Source organism: Lepisma saccharinum, chromosome 1, assembly GCF_977018435.1.
Source record: "Lepisma saccharinum chromosome 1, izLepSacc3.1, whole genome shotgun sequence".
In the NCBI taxonomy this organism is placed as follows: domain Eukaryota; kingdom Metazoa; phylum Arthropoda; class Insecta; order Zygentoma; family Lepismatidae; genus Lepisma; species Lepisma saccharinum.
Window position 1 is genome coordinate 188,448,246 of NC_139229.1, and position 12,561 is coordinate 188,460,806.

General features: G+C 36.7%; 1 protein-coding gene across 13 annotated transcripts in view; it reads left to right on the forward strand.

The window, feature by feature from the left end:
* Window positions 1–12,561, forward strand: part of rg (A kinase anchor protein rugose) — a 1,179,223-nt gene that overhangs the window by 582,713 nt on the left and 583,949 nt on the right. The gene's annotated exons all lie outside the window — the stretch shown is intronic.

Sequence of the window (12,561 nt, forward strand, 5' to 3'; positions counted from 1 at the left end):
ACAGGGTTATTATAAATGATGGACCCATTTTCAAAACATCATATTTATTGAGGTACAAATCCAAAGTGAACAAGCTATATACCAATGGAAAGAGGAAGGTTCAAAGTTTGTTACCACAATGTTTGTAACTGTTATAAATGTTCAATGTAGCCACCATTGGCTGCACGGCAAACATCGACGCGGTCGCCAAGGTCGCCATCTCGCTCACAACTGACAGAGACGGTCCTCTCGCGAACTCTACCTGCCGCTTCCGCAACCACCACAGCCCGCCGGCCGCTGCCCGCCAGAAACTTTGAACCTTCCTCTTTCCATTGGTATATAGCTTGTTCAATTTGGATCTGTACTTCCCTACCTATGACGTTTTGAAAATGGGTCCATCATTTATAATAACCCTGTATTCTAGAACGTTCCGCAGATAAAACGATTCGTTAATATTGCAAATAGTTGACTCCTTCTCTCATTCAAGAACGTGCCCTCTCCCGCCTTCCAGAGATTAGAAATTACAACGAATCGCCCTACGTGTGGCGCTACCTTTGCTGTGCAGCTTCCAAAATCTGATAAGTCTCTACATAGTGCTTAAGTGCGCTGCGACAAACACCGAAAGCACAAGAAAAGCTTACGTGCAATATTATCAACAACAGGGTTATAGAACATTCTCCGTCTTGTCTCGATAATTGTCTATCTCCTTAAATCATCGTCACATTATTCCAAAAGCCAAAAACCTAATTTTATCTAGCGTAAAATAAAAAAAATAAAAAGGGGGTGGGGGCTCGAGCTACCTCAACCCTACCTTGGATACGTGCTATTAACAATAACAGGGTTGTAGAACATTCTCCGTCTTGTCTCGATAATTATTTCTCCCAAATTATCATCACATTATTCATGAAGCCAAAATCCTAATTTTATCTAGTGTAAACAGAAACATTTCCTGAAGGGTGGCTCGAGTCCCCTGATTCCCACCTTGGATACGTGCTATTGAAAATAATAGGGTTATAGAACACTCTCCGTCTTGTCTCGATAATTATTTCTCTTAGATTTATAAATTTATTACCTTCACATTATTCAAGACGCCAAAAATCTAATTTTATCTAGTGTAAATTGAAAAATTTCCTGAGAGGGGGGGGGGCGGGCTCGAGCCACCTCATCCCCACTTTGGATACGTGCTATTAACAATAACAGGGGTATAAAACATTCTCCGTCTTGCCTCGATAATTTTTTCTCTCCTTAAATTATTTTCACATTATTCAAGAAGCCAAAAACCTAATTTTATCTAACGTTAACTGAAAAATTTCCTGGGGAGAGGGTCGACCCCCCTGTGCCCCATCTTGGATACGTGCTATTATCAATAACAGGGTTACGGACTATTCTCCGTCTTGCCTCGATAATTATTTCTCTCCTTAAATTATTGTCACATTATTTTATTTCACACCACAATAAACAAAAAGAAACTCATTTTATCTAGTGTAAACCTAAAACTTTCGGGGGGGCTCGAGCCCCCTAAGCCCCCCCTCTGGATACGTGCCTGCACACAACACCATGCAGAGGTCTGGGTGGTCCATCTTTATTGCGGTTGACTGTACGTACGTATCAGTCAGGGTTGGCATGTTTAAAACAAAAGTGTTTAACGGCTTTGTTTTTTTTTTTTACAAATGTTTTAAAACTTTAAAACAATGTGTTTTAAACACTTTTTTTTAGAAGTGTTTAAAACACATTTTGGTACTTGATATTTTATAGTCTGTGTTAATTTTTTTTATTTTGCAACCCTGTATTTTCATTGAATCTGTGTCAATTAATCGTGCTTTACGGGTTTCACTTTTCGCACAACAATTGAGCAACCTTATGTTCTGACGTCACAGGAGAAGGCTTCTTTATTTTAGGCTAAATGCTTACGTTGTTAGGTTAGGCAGGCTAGCTATGTATGCACAAGGTAGCAAAACTGTTGTGCGACAAGAAAGACCCGTGCTTTACTGTAGAATTCGAAACTTCTCAGTTCTTCGTTTCGTACCGTCGTATAAATTTGAGACTGGTGGAAGCTGGAAACTAATATCTGAATACACAATGCGTGATTTTGATCATGACGTGAATTTTTTTTCTTGCGATACGATTCATTGGTTTGTATAACTGAATGAAGCGCAGATTCTTACTTTTGGTAATATAATTTTGTACTTGGAAAGGTAAATTGATCTGGAGAATCTATTATGACACTGCAGGTGATTTCTGCTATATAAACTGTTCAGGCAGCAGGAAATATTTCACCCTGATTTTTCCATAACGAGGATAGTAATTCTATAATATTTAGTTTCTTGAAATTTAGATGAATATGAATCCTAACCTACTTCAGCAGTGGCGGAAAAAGGGGGGCTATTAACCCCAACTTTTGTCCCTGCAATAGAGGTGTGCGGGATCTCGAAAAGTCGGGACCGGGATCGGGAAGAAAAAAAAATTCCCGTCCCGATCCCGACTACGGGAAATGACTTCCCGACCTTTCGGGGTCCCAAGCAGTCGGGAAATGCCGAATGGTCATTTTAAAAAGTTGTCAATTATCGATGTTTTCTGCATTGTAAATGTCTGGAAGTTATCGGAAATTGTTAGTATTTGTACCAGAAGTGCATAAACAAGCACTTAAGATGGAAATTACGTGTAGAATTCGAGATTTCAAGAGCATTGGGAAATTTCGAACATATCCCGTTCCGAAAATGCCCCGACTTTGTCGTGAAGTTGAGAATTTTCCCCGTCCCGAATGTCGGGATTTGAAGAATTTCCCGTCCCGACCCAAAAAATTCTGTCCCGCATACCCCTACCCTGCAGTATGGTAAACCTTATCTCCAAAGGGAAATAAACTGTCCTTGCCGCCACTGTACTCATAAAAATGAGTATTTTTATTTTAACGACTTTAACTATAATTTACTGGGAAAAGGTTGACTTTCTTTTGTTTAAAACCTATTTTAAACTCATGTTTAAAACAAAAAAACATGTCTTAAACAAAGAAAACAGTTTGTTTTGTTCTTTTTTTTAAAAAAAAAAAACACAAATTTTGCCAACCCTGGTATCAGTGAGCTAAAGAGGAGCTAACGCTCTCCCTACTGCACTCTGGCAGACAGGAAAAGTGAGAAAAATACTCTTTTATCCCAAATATCAGTGACGTGCACTGAGGAGTAGCTAGTCTAGCAGAGATAGATCAATCAATCTCACATCTCGAATTATATTCAAATCACAATATTTATTGTCTTGTTAAAGCCACCACAGCTCATATGTAACACCTTCTTTTCCACGCACTTCTCGTCCATCGGTGTTCTCCGCGGGCAAAGCAGGCTGGATACCCTAGCTCGCTCTTCTTCAGCCAGGCCAGTTTCCAGGTAGAAACGGCCGGCCCAAGGAAAAGGAAGATTTCTACCTCTAGTTCCCTTGCCCCCACGCCCCCCGCTGCAATGGTTGAAAGCCCAGGCTTTCAGGTCCCCCAGTCTATCTCCTATAGGACAGATAGGGGATTGGTTTCTCATAATTTTTTTGTAAATCCTCTAAAGAACACAGGGTAAAATTTTCTGCAGTACTTATGTTCTCTGTATTTACACAACCTTTTACACGTTGTACAATATGTGTGTATGTATAATATGGGATGTAGTTTTATTATTTATAAAATAGGAACGTGTTATGTGCAGACAATAATGTTATGCTTTCTTTCTTTTTTTCTTTTTCAAATATGGAATATATAATGATTAAATTACAAATATGTGCTCAGGCTCTCTCTGACTCTCGTTTTAGTAGTGTTTTATTTAAATATACTAATATATTGGCCTGTAACAGTCATAAATACGGATGTATTTATTTGGGCAAGAGAACGCGTGTTCATATTGTTGTTGGTTTGGTTTATTTTACTTCGCTTTTCTGCCACATTTGGTTATCGCGAAAATGAGGATTGAGTGATGATATGATGAAATTGGTGAAGGGACCTCATATGAACAATCCAGGCCAGGATTCGAACCCGTGATGAGTGCGCATTCTTGTCCTATGTGTTGCAGTGAATAATGAAATAATTTGGAATGAAAATTGTATCTCAGAACTCAAAAAGTCAAATGAATATCATTGAAGAAACTACAAAAAAGTGTGTTGTGTTTTGTTTCCTGTCACCAAATCAACCAAGCGCGGGGGAGTGGTTATCACAGCGCGCTACGACACCAGGCGTTCCGGGTTCGAACCCCGACCCTGGCATGGGTGTTCCCTGTGCTCGTCCCTTAATCAGTTTCATCGTATCATCTTCACAATTAACCAAATGTGACAAAAAAGCGACGCTAAGTAACAAAAATGAAATCAAATCATTGATTGATTGCTCAAATTGGTTTATTTTACTTCGCTTTTCCGCCACCTTTGGCACAACAAAATAGATGAAGGAACACACACAAAGAACACAAATGGCCAATCCGAGATTCGAACCCAGGATCTCTGGCTTAGAGTCAAATCAAATAGTTTTTTATTTTCGAATGTGGGTGGGGGTTACGTGTACTTTTTTCTAGTACTCATTCATAATTTTGCAATCTTTTCCTGTTATTGACATTCTTCTTTTTTGAAGGAATACTGGCCCTAAAGGGAGGAGGGGTGTGACTCACACCAACCCCCCCCCTTGAGCACGCCACTGACTGCTACCCCAAGTGTCGACGTCACCGCACGTCACTGCCAAATATGCATATTTGTATGATATTTGGGGGGAACGTTACATATGACTACCTCCCCACTCATTTTCCCTGATGCCATCACTGATATGTACATGTATCAAATACACAAAAACCTAAACATACACATCAAGACAAGTCTAACAAGACTAACTACAATTGTTTGAAAAGCACTGTGACTGTTTGCAAGTCAAATGAATCGTGATGTTCTCGATGCTTGTGTTCACATCGAATCGTATAGGAAGATCCCTTTGTATATTCCAATTTTTTTTGCTGCTGTTGCTATGGTAACCATGCGGGAAAGTCTTATTTGTCAAACACACCCATTGTCACCAACCTATTTTCCATTCTGATTGGGGATTATCTCCTGAATGTGGCTTGTCAATGAAACGTGATCCCTGTTGTGGTTCGCCCAATCCCTTTGCAATATTTGAGCAGATATGTTTAAGTAAAAGAAAATTCAACGATATATATGCATTCACTTGTGACAGTTTAGACACATCCTAAATTAACAACTGATCCCAAAAATGTTTCATGCTTCCATGCCATAACTAGCTATTACATGTGAGCGGTGAAACAGATAATATCAGGGTTTCTCCCAGTCTGGAAAACCTGGCAATTCTGACAAAATCAGTGAATTTACTTTTCACGGAAATGTCAGGAAAATTTATTTTATTTCTGGAAAAGTCTACGTTCTCTATAGTAGTGCACCACAAGTATATTTTTGGACTAAGAAAGAAAAAGAGGACAAGCAAGAAATTTGTTGTGGACAAACTATACTTCATTTTGATGTGTTGAGTATTACCAGTACTTACATCAGAAATTCTATATAAAATATTCTAGGAAAAGGTCATGCTTTGAGAAGTCTATTACAGAAATCGGCTATTGGAATTCCTGTTGCATTTTTTGGGTTGTGTTTGGTAGATATTATGATTGATACAGATATTGTTACTAAATTTTACTGTAATTATTTGTTATTTATGCTGTAATTGATATGATTTTTTAAGAAATACTACTATCACAATTACAAGCTAACATGTTGTCATGTCATATTAAAGGCATGTGATAGCTTATTACATTGAAAACTAACTGCATAAATGTTCATGCTGTTTACAAGATTTACACATACATATGTAGGTGGATCAAAAGTTTGAAATCACCCCTCTAAAAGACCGACACTGGCACAAACTGAATACAATGTCCTGAAACATGAGTGGGTGAGGGTGCTTTGTTTTGATATTTTCCCCTTTCACACTACTGTCATGCTAATTTAACATTGTATTACATTGTAGGAGTTAGATTAGAATTACTCTAAGTAGCTAGACCTGATCATTTCTATTCTATTACAAGTATATTTTCCTTTGTATTTCTTCTATCCTTGTCCTAAGTGGTTTACTCAATTTATTGTTGTATATTGAACCTGCTTTAGCGACGGTCACCCATCCGAATACTGTACAGCAAAGATAATGCTTGACTTGTGTTCCATTAAGCCAGTTACAGTATGTATTGTCTTGCGGACTTGCTGCTTTGTGTATTTGTTATTTTTTAGTTAATCTAATTCCCTGCATTTAATAAATCTGCCCTCTAGTACCCCGTTAACCGATGCTACTGATGGTTGGGTTGACTGTTTTGCCCAAAACGTTATCTTTTCATGTTGCATGTAATCATATAATGTTTCTTGGTGCAGTATTTCGCGAATTTACGTGTTGGAAACAAATCAATTGGCACCAGATATTATTTCTAGCACTTTATTTTGCACACTTTGTAGCGATCTTTGGTATGAAGGCATGCTATGCTGCCAGACCATGCTTGCATAAGTCAGTATTGTTCTGGTTAGCACATTGGAAAGCATTGTTCTGTTTCTAGTTGTTAATGTGGCATTTTTAAACAATGAAAACAGTTGTCCAAGATGCATGTTTCCCTTATATGCTAAAGTAAGTGATTTTGTTTCCTCTGGAATATTGTATCCTGCTAGCCTTAAGTTTAAAGGATGTTTTTTCCCTTCTCTTTGTGAAAAGGATGGATGTGCTTTGTCTGGATTCACTCTTATTGTCCATTTTTCTGTTCAGCTTCTGTACTCTCTTAAGTACCTAAGCATTTTGAAGCATGCCATATTTAAGTATGTACTGTTTGTAAATATGGCAATGTCATCCGCAAACATCGATAATGTAGTGCCTGGGAGTGTATGCATATCTGCCATATATATGGCGCATAAAATTGGTGATAGTATTAACCCCTGTGGAACACCTGCATAATGTTTTGCTAACGATGTGCAATTATTGAATGTTGCAACCAACATTCTTCTGTGAAGGAATAAGTCTTGCAATTGAATTATGCAAGTTGGAAACTCGAATTGGTTAAGTTTATGTAAGAGTCCTTCCTAGGGTTACCAGACGTCCAGATTTTCCCGGACATGTCCTACATTTTAGCGTTATGTCCGGCGTCCGGGAGGAATTTGAAAAATATCATAAATGTCCTACATTTTGAGCGTCACATAATATTCATTAGGAAAATACGTAACAGAAAAAAGTCATTCAAATTACAAGTCTATGGACTGCGCTTCCAAACTCAATAGTGAAATTTATTTTGATTTAGTTGTTGCACAAAAAGAAAAAAGTTTGTCCTGATATTAAATAAACAGGAAAACTGAAGCAATTAATGAACAAAGTCTTGGGACCACTTTCTGTTAACGTCACTGTTCAATGCCTGAGCAGAATTTCTTGCCTTAGGGTTTATATTGATGGAAGAAGGTGTTGCCCATTCTTATTCAATATTCAATATAATTTGATTGTAAAGCAGGGGTATAGAGAACAAAGTTATTCAGGGTGTCTGCCAGTCAAAAAAGTCATGGAAGTGAAGAAAAAGTAAAAAATAAACAAGTAGGTCAAGAAGTCACTAAAAAGGCAATACATTATTCTTGTGGTCAAGAATTTTTGCTATCGATTGGTTAATTTAGTTTATTTTACTTCACTTTTTTCTGTCCTATTGGGTAATCACGAAGATGAGGATGAATGATGGTAAGATAAGATGGATGAGTGGATAGTCATAAACATATAGGGACAACCGACACAAACCCCACATAAGATTATACTGGCTGTGAGTCCAGATGCCAAAGCCTCGCTTGTCTGCCAAACAGAATTCAGGATGAATTAATACGAAATAGCAGATCTAATTCTCTTCTTAAATTCAGCTTCAGTTTTCATCTTAACTGGCCCTTTGGTAGGGATTTTCATTAAATAAATATTTATTTTCTTAATTACTAATTTCAAACTTTACCTAGCCTAAGTAGGATCTAGAAAAGTCCAGAGAAAGTGAAGATTTATGGATGTATTATTTTGGTAGACACCCCGTTATTGAACTAAAAACTACCCAAGATGAAACCATTTTAAATTACAGTAATTGCTGAATATTTGTTTGCCATAATTCAAATGTTGAGATAGTACTTTCATTACCATCAGCACAACAGACTCACGAGAGAATTATTTTTCATAAAGTCTGTAAAATGTTTGGTATTGGTCCCTATAATTTCAACTAGCTTGACTGTCCACTCTAACATCAATATATAGTTAGACTAAACCTGAAATTTTGATAAAAATTGTTTTTCTGAGAAGTACCACTTAAATGAAGTAGTAAGAGGTGCATTGATTAGTATGATTGCAAGTTTTGAAATTTTTCATTTAAACATTGTTTGGGTAATATTTTTTTAAAAACTGAAAAGTGTTATTTTTCAACTACTTCCTAACGTGTTCTATAGAAATATGTATTATTTATTGAGAATGTGTTGCATCCTACATTTTGACTTAATGTCCTACATTTTGGGACAGCATGTCCTACATTTCCCTTACAGCGATCTGGTAACCCTAGTCCTTCCATCCAGATCTTATGGAAGGCTATTTAAGTGTCTAAAAACACCGCCACCATATGTTCTTTTCTATTATATTTTGTTGTGATGTGATCCACTACCCTCATCAGCTGTGTTGTCGTGCTGTGATGTGGCCTGAAATCGTGCTGACAGTCCCGCAGTATCTTCGTTTTTAGCGTTATTGTTTTTATTCTTTTATTTAGTATTTTCTCAAACACTTTGCTGCTGTGACTCAGAAGGCTAATTGGTCTATAGTTGACTTGGAACAGGGGATTTTTCCCAGGTTTGAGGATTGGAAAAGTAACAATGTACTTTCTTTGTTATCCTAGGAACTTCAGCAGTAAGAAAAAAAGCCATCTTCTGGGCTTATTAACGTAGGGAAATACTGTATTTCTTCGAATCTGTGTTTTTGGATGTTGAAAATTTAGATTTGAGTACATGTGTATAAATATACCACAGTATTAGTGTAATATAATGCAATTATTATCAAATGGTAAATGTAAATGTAACATTACGGTATTCCAATAAAGTATCTGTATTATGTATATCTGCCCACCTAAATCCCCCCCCAAAAAAATCTAAAGTAATATTTAAGGTGCACCTTGCATTTAATGGTGTCTTGGATTCGAAGAAATGCGGTATTATATTGATCTGTATATAATATTACGTATATTGTAATCAAAGTGGTCAAAATTTAGTATCCAAAGGTTGTAAAAGATGTGTATTCTGTTCATTAATAGTGCATTCTGTACCAACTTTATTTTGCACTGTCTCAACTCAAATGATGAGTTTGTTTTTAAGCCCATTTTATGCACAGATATGCTAATCATGACTGGACCCACAGTTTAAACTGGGATTTGAACCACTACGTACTTACACCTGGTATCAGACCCAGGACACACACGACATTGTTTTTTAACTTTGAAAAACGTTATACTAGAGAGAATCCACTGAGGATCGTTATCCTGTTGTCTACTTCCCCTACAGTGCTAAGCTTAATTCTTTAGACCTTTTTTCTCATATTAATGTACTTGACCATAATGTGTTTTCAAGATATACTAACAATACGTATCTTTATAAGAAGTAAACATGTCCTATCATCTGCAGTGTTGATACCAAAAATGATTTTCGTAGCAAACCCAATCCACACACACATTTTACTATACATTTTACAAACACTGACCCCTGTTTCAACAAAATAACAAAGGTTACAAAAAATGCATTTTTAAATCCTCTTTAAATATAACAAGGAAAAAAACTGAACTTGATCTACAGATGGTTGCAACTTCGAAATGGTGTGACGTGAAAGAATCTTCCAGGCACGGCTTCTAGAGGTGTCTTTTCTACAATGTGGCAAATTTTCAATGGTCTGAGTCAAGTGCTTTCTACATGTACAGTGTAAAAAAAACACACTCAAGTTTCGTTTAACAACTTCGTAAAATTTATTTTACAGGCATTTTAATTCCCTGAACATTGGGTTGTAGGTGACAGTTTAAGTGCAATGAAGCAGCTTACAAAGTATATCATGCACCTGATGTTGCAAAAAGTTGACTTACTAAACAATAATCTAGCAGTGCCAGGTGAATACTTCAATGGCCCTGTAGTTCCTTCTTTCTATGTGCAAAGGAAATATTACCAATATTACCCATTGCAAGCTTAAAGAAGAAGGTGGTCTCAAAGTTTAAAACTTTCCAGAACAAAATTACAGAAATAAGATATAGTGAATCAAAAATATTTACCAAAATAAAATGCATTATTTTAAGACCCATGACATGACATGGATACACATTTTTGGGATATTTCAGTGAGAAGAACAATGCCCAAAAAAGAATGTTATTATTTTAAAGTTACAATTGAAGAGAAAATTATGGCAGAGCAATGAGTTAATGAGACAATAATATAAAATATTTTGATATCAGACAGAATTGCATCAACAAGTTATTGAATTCATACTATGGGAATGAGAGACGCGGTAATAGATAATTAAGTACTCACGTTTTCCACGAAGCTGTTTTACATTATTTTCTATTAATTTTGGTAGCCACTGCCATGATCCTCGTTGGAATTCGTTGTGTTGTTGCTTGGCGCGTTTCTGTTGTTTTTTTCCTAAATCGCTGCTAGGTGCATATTCAAGTTACTTTTACTTGTCGACATTTATCATCACAAAGCAAATGGTACCATCTGACCTTCTACATAATTCTGAAGGCATTTTTCATTGTAGCACAAATAACTTTCTACATACTGTAGGGAAAGAACATTCTGTGGCCACTGGAGAGCAGTTTATATCATACAGTTTCAAAGTTGCAATCACATGAATTTGAAATTGACGGAGGAAGAAAAACAAAAACAGAAAAAATTGCAATTTTCATGAGTCTTGCTTTTGTTTCAAGATATTTGCGAAGGAATAAAATATATTTAAGCATGGTTGGAAAGGACACATTCCAAAAATTACAGCAAGGTGGAATGGATGCATATTTCCTGTGTAACATTATCAATAAGGCATGGCATTAATTCCAGGGTTAATCCTTATTAAATGGATAGCAGTCAATAATATCTGTCAATTTGCTTGATTAATCATTCAAGGAGAATTTTGACATGCTAAAGGAACATTCAACTTACAACAACCACACAGATTATAAAATAGCACATAAATGAAAATATTTTATTAACACTGGAATGGTTATGTTACGTGCCACACATGATTAGTTGCACATATAAATTGTATGTTTTTCTTTAAAGTGTGAAAAATGTTCGAAGTAAAAGTTATGCATTTTATAGAAACACCAAGTGTTCTGCACCATTGCTCTTGTCAATAGAAATAATCTAACACAGCTAGAATTCAACTAACAGTCTACCCACTTTCATGTTGATGAATCTTGAACAATGTTGCATAAACTACCTCCCCTTCTCCTGTAAATTGCCTTTTTTGCATCTCTGTTATACTTTTTAAAATAAATATTAATTGTTTCTTGACCCCTGTAACCTAAAACATTGAGATTAGCTCCTCATGCTACCTCTCTATAAATTTGGCTCTGGGCATTAATCCGTCATGTGTACACATAAAATTTAGTATTTTGTGCATTCAAATATGTCTTTAATCTTGCCAACCTTACATCTGAGAGTGTTCAAGCAACTTAAGTTGACCATCCGAATGATAGGGTGTGGATTTTCTATCACTTACTTAAGAATAGTGATAAGAATGTGTGGGACACTTGCGATGAAATGAAGGAAGAGGGAATGCTGATGTCTTTCCTGATAGCCAAATACAGAAGCAATTCCTGCATTATTTAATATTTTTTTTAACAGCAATATTCAACAGAAGAAGAAAGACATTTATTTATTTGTTTACTAGGTTTGTGATAATCCACATGGACTTGTCCTCCCAGAAATGATGCACTCTATTTAATTTACTGACTTATTCTTACACTTACATATTCATGTGACACTTCAAAACAACTCTTGATATTTCATTTCTGTTTTCAGTTTATGTTTCTGTACATATGAAGGCATGATATACTTGAATTTCAATACAATATTGCAATATACCTAGTCATATCATAAATACTGACATAAAGTTTGAGGCAGTGTGTACAACCGGTTTTCAAGGTCGCGGCCAACCTTCCTGTGCAAGAGGCTGGAGTGGGCGATTGTGAGTTGAGCTGTCATAGAGGAAGTGTGTTCGTAAAAGTGTAGCTATGGAGTGGGGCGATTACGAAAATCGTGTGGCAGTAATAGCGCTTCATAAAGTGGGTCAAACAGCCCCCATGATATTCAGAACACTTAAAAAGTTGAATATCAGCAAATCTTTCGTGTATCGGACCATCAAGCGATTCACGGAGACTGGGACAGTTGATGATCGCCCAAGGCAAGGCCGCCCACGCAGCGTACGAACCAAAAAGTTAGTGCAAGCAGTGGCAGCCCGTATTCGGAGAAATCCTGTATGAAAGCAGGCAGTGCTTGCTCGTGAGCTGAACATTCCCCAAATGTCAGTGTCTCGTGTGTTAAGAAGTGACTTGGGGTTGAAGGCTTACC